Consider the following 5,480-nt stretch of genomic DNA (forward strand, 5'->3'; position numbering starts at 1 on the left):
TCTTTCTATCAGCGCATAATTAGGGCCCCTATGAAAAAGCTTAGGATCAGCTGAAACCGGTTTGGCTCAGTGGATATATGCTGAGTAGCCTTTTAAAAACATTGTTCTGTAATGAAAACCATGGATAATATAACTAGTCCATACACACGCCCAAAAACATCCCAGTGGTATGTAAAGGAGAAACATTGGAAAATAGCAAAATAGTATATCATTCAAAACATAAAAGCTAAGAAGTCTAAGTAGCCGAAGCCGGTTTGGCTCAGTGGTAGAGCGTCGGTCTGCGGACTGAAGGGTCCCAGGTTAGATTCCGGTCAAGGGCATGTACCTTGGTTGCGGGCACATCCCCGGTAGGGGGTGTGCAGGAGGCAGCTGCTCGATGTTTCTCTCTCATTGACATTTCTAGCTCTCTATCTCTCTCCCTTTCTCTCTGTTAAAAATCAATAAAATATATATATATATATATATATATATATATATATATATATATATATATATAAAAGAAGTCTAAGTAGAAAAATACAAAGTGTCGTTTGCTTGCCTGCCTAAACAATAACTGTAAATTGCAAAAGCTACAATTGCAGTAGGTGTGTTCTATTGTTTCCTCAAGCATCAGCAGGTCTTTCTGTTGGTAGCATGATTTTTCCAAAATAGTGTACAGCTTTTTTGTAAAGTCTGACTACATCAAAGTATAATCTTTCACTGTTTTTTACACAGAAGAATTCTTAGAAATTTTAGTCCATATTAAAACTTAAAAAAAAAAAAAAAAAAAAGCTTGGCATCAGTCAAATGGAGTTAGATTCTAGTCCTTAGACACATGAGTAGGTGTCTGGCAGGACATTGAAAAGTCTGACAGAACATGGAACAATATTTTATTGTGTAAGTTTGGTGCACTGCAGATGGCTAGCATTCCAATTACATGCTACCATCTCCCTTTCCCCTCAATGATTGTGATAACCCACAATTCCCTTACAGATTCCTAAAACCCTCTAGGAGCCAGTGTGGTTGAGACGCACAGGCTTAGATGTTTTCTGGCTCTATATTTGGTGTGCAGTTGGTTTGATTAGAATAGACAAAAGGATAGGGAGGTCTACATTTTGTGAGAAGACTTTGAAAAGACAAAAAGTAACAAAGTTATGATAGCGTAAAAGAGCTAAGATATCCAGAACTCAAAAATAAGAGTGTGAGGGTGTCTAACAAAGAGACAAATCTATAATAATAAAAGGGTAATATGCTAATTAGACCAGACATCATTCTGGATGTCCTTCTTGACCAAAGTGGGGGCAGAGGGAAGCAGCCTGGGTCCTGAGTGCCTGCCAGCAGCTGGAGGAGGGAAGCCCAGGTCCAGGGTGCATGAGGGAAGCCAGTGCCGGCAGCTGAGGGAAGGAAGGCCTATTCTGCATGAATTTTCATGCATCAGGCCTCTACTAGGTAGAGAAAACTCTAGTTAACTCCCACACAAAACTGAAGACCTATCTTCCTAAGCTTGGAGATAACCACCACAACAACAATAATGAAAGCAAATGGCAATGTAAGGGATAGCTTGCAAAGGAAAACAAAAAAATTAGAGAGAAATAAATAAAGAAGGAACTCAGTAAAAGTCTGACCAGTGGGTAGAGAAAATAGATAAAAGCATCGTAGTAGAGACACACTCTTTATAAATCCTTTATTTGGATGAGTCTGAGATTAAATCTGTGACTTTGTTAGAAAAATTTTGGTTTCAGAAGAGAAAAATGGGCAGTGGAAGAATAAGGGATCTAAAAGGTAGGATGAACCCAGCAGGTGTAGCTCAGCAGTTGAGTGTTGAGCCAGGAACCAAGAGGTCACTGGTTTGATTCCCAGTTAGGGCACATGCCTGGGTTGCCAGCTCGATCCCCTATTGGAGGCGTGCATGAGGCAGCCATTCAATGATGTTTCTCTCTCACCCATGTTTCTCTCTATACCTCTCCCTTCCTTTCTCTCTCTCTCTAAAAAATACATAAATAAAAATAAAAATAAAATATACTTTAAAAAATGAAAGCATGAAATACTGATGAAAAAAGTTTATTCAGAAAGAAGAGTGGTAATGTATATTATGATAATAACTATTGAAAATAATGTGCCTAGTTCTGACTGGTTTGGCTCAGTGGATAGAGCATCTGCCTGTGGACTGAAGGTTCCCAGGTTCAATTCCGGTCAAGGGCATGTACCTTGGTTGCGGGCACATCCCTAGTGGGGAGTGTGCAGGAGGCAGCTGATTGATGTTTCTCTCTCATCTATGTTTCTAACTCTCTCTCCCTCTCCCTTCTTCTCTGTAAAAGGTCAATAAAATATATCTTAAGATTCATTTTAAAAAAAAATAAAGAAAATAATGTGCCTATATACATTAACTAGAGGCCCAGTACATGAAAATTCATGCACTGGCAGGGTAGGAGTCTCTCAGCACAGCCTGTGCCCTCTCACAGTCCAGGAGCCCTTGGGGGATGTCCAAAGGGAGCGGGCCTAAGCTGTCAGTTGGACATCCCCAGCTGCCGCCAACACGGCTATGCTTGCCAGCTGTGAGCCCAACTCAGGGCTCTCTGCCTTAAGTGTCTGTCCTCTTGTGATCAGTGTGTGTCATAGTGATCAGTCATTCAACTGTTCGGTCGATTTGCATATTATCCTTTTATTATATTGCTACTTTTGAATATATATATTTTTACTATCAGATTTGGCATTTCTGGCATGTTCATCTTACAGGCTGTGCACATAGCTAACCCAAAATTCCTGCCTTTGTGAAGTGAACTTTCTAATGGGGGAAGACAGACAGGTATAAATGTGTACCAGGGGTGATAGTGTTTGGGAGGTGGTCAGTGAAGGCATCCCTAATGAGCCACACCTCAAGTAAGTAAGGGAGTACTGCATGGCTGGGGGATGAGGATTACAGGCAGAGAGAGGCAGGAGCAAGAACCTGGGGCTGAGGGAAATCAGATCTGTTTGAAGGCCAGCATGAGTAAGAGTTTGAGTTGATTCTTGTATGTGCCTTTAACCCAAACCTTGGTGTATCAGGATGAGGCTTTAACCAACTGAGCTACTCTGCCAGGGTCATCTAAGCAATATTTAAAGTAGAGTTCTGATATAAATGATTACATAAACTTAATAAGCAAACATTATTCCCTTATTTTCTCTCTGGTAACTTTAAAAAAAAATTTTGATTTTTTACAGAGAGGAAGGGAGAGGGATAGAGAGTTAGAAACATCTATGAGAGAGAAACATTGATTCAGCTGCCTCCTGCACACCCCCAACTGGGTATGTGCCTGCAACCAAGGTACATGCCCTTGACCGGAATCGAATCTGGGACCCTTGAGTCCACAGGCCGACTCTCTGTCCACTGAGCCAAACTGGTTAGGGCCTCTCTGGTAACATTTAAAATGTTTCACTAAAAGTCAAATTACATGACATCTCTGTGGCATAAGTAAGGAATACTCTTTCCAGATGTGTCGACATTATTTGATGATACTAGGTTAAATATGCTTTGACATAAAAGAACCACAATAAATTATGGTTGCACAGTTGCCTCCTCTTAAAGAACACTCAGAATCGAGGGCAGTGTTTTCTTTTATCACTAAAATTTCTCTCATGTGAGTATAAATTACCTATAATCTCATAATTCATTTCAAAACATTCCAAATGTTTTGCCAATTTCTGTAAAAATAGGTAATGCAATAGAAAGCAAAACTTTGATATATTTATCAAAATTTATTTTAAAAAAAGCCCAAACTGCCGAAGCCAGTTTGGCTCAGTGGTAGAGCGTTGGTCTACGGACTGAAAGGTCCCGGGTTTGATTCCGGTCAGGGGCATGTACATTGGTTACGGGCACATCCCCGGTAGGGAGTGTGCAGAAGGCAGCTTGTCGATGTTTCTCTCTCATCAACGTTTCTAGCTCTCTATCTCTCTCCCTTTCTCCTCTCTGTAAAATATCAATAAAATATATTTAAAAAAAAAAAAAAGCCAAAACTATAACTTTGGCCACAGGACCTCTAGGTTTTTATTTTCTGCAAAGCACACTACATCATTGTCAATTAATTTTTATTTTATGAGCATTTACTGTACAGCACAAGCAATTACACATCAAAGGCATTCTCTGTATTTAATAGAAGCCTGGTACATGGGTCTACACATAAAAATTGCCTTGGGACTTGCTTTGTGTCATTTTGTTAAGAATGAATTTAACATTTCCTTAGCACCTAACAAGGTCAAACATACAGTTGTTTAAAAAACACACACAGAGGCATGCATAGACATAAATTTTGCTGGAATTAAACAATCTTTAGTACAACAAAATTAATTGGAAAGGTAACACTTGATCTTAAAAAGTTGCCCTTAAAAATGGGGGCAAGTCAAAAGGACACAGGAGCCCTAGCTGGTTTGGCTCAGTGGATAGAGCATTGGACTGTAGATTGAAGGGTCTACATTTGATTTGATTCTGGTCAAACGCACATGCCTGGGTGCGGGCTTGATCCCCAGTAGGGGCGTGCAGGAAGCAACCAATCAATAATTCTCTCTCATCATTGATGTTTTTTATCTCTCTCTCCCTCTCCCTTCCTCTCTGAAATCAATAAAAATATATTAAAAGCTGAAACCGGTTTGGCTCAGTGGATAGAGCATCAGCCTGTGGACTGAAAGGCCCCAGGTTCGATTCTGGTCAAGGGCATGTACCTTGGTTGTGGGTACATCCCCAGTAGGGGGTGTGCAAGAGGCAGCAGATCGATGATTCTTTCTCATCGATGTTTCTAACTCTCTATCCCTCTCTCTTCCTCTCTGTAAAATATCAATAAAAAAATATATTAAAGAAAGAAAAGGAAGGACACAGGAACCAAACAGCAGGAACTACCAATGGCCAAAGATGGAGCAATCTGAGCAACAAAGTTAATGTAATGTAGACTTACTCCTCAAGTATAAAATAAATATGCTCAAGTCCACACTAATATAACTAAATAATTTAATAAATAAATGAGGGAGGAGGGACAAATCTTGCAGAATTCCATATTGAATATATAGATCCTCTTCCCTCAAGGAGATGGAGCTCCCTTGAGTGTGGGTTGCACTTAATGACTCACTTCTGAAGCATGAAGTATGGAAAGGGAAAAATGGTAACTGTACAATGGAAAACTTGGGAGACATTACTTTAACAAGTAATCAAAGTTAAGGTCATGTCCTTTATCGAGGGCTATTTTGGTCATATTAATGCAGAGCATGGGAATGACAAAGTGACATCTTTATATCTCAGCACTTTTGTTTTATTCCTTTTCTCAATCCTGATTTTGACTAGTTGAAAGTCAGTCTCTCCAAATGCTTCCTCTTGGAGTAGCTAAACATTTAGACGAGGTTAATGAATATTACACTAATACAGTGGTTCTTCATTGCAGGAGATCCCCCTCCATACTCAGCACTATTTTTGGGATTGTGTATGTGTACATGTATGTGTGTGTGAGGGAGGAGTTGCTACATATTTAGTGGGTAAA

Source organism: Pipistrellus hanaki, assembly GCF_964339955.1.
Source record: "Pipistrellus hanaki genome assembly, chromosome: 16".
Lineage (NCBI taxonomy): Eukaryota > Metazoa > Chordata > Mammalia > Chiroptera > Vespertilionidae > Pipistrellus > Pipistrellus hanaki.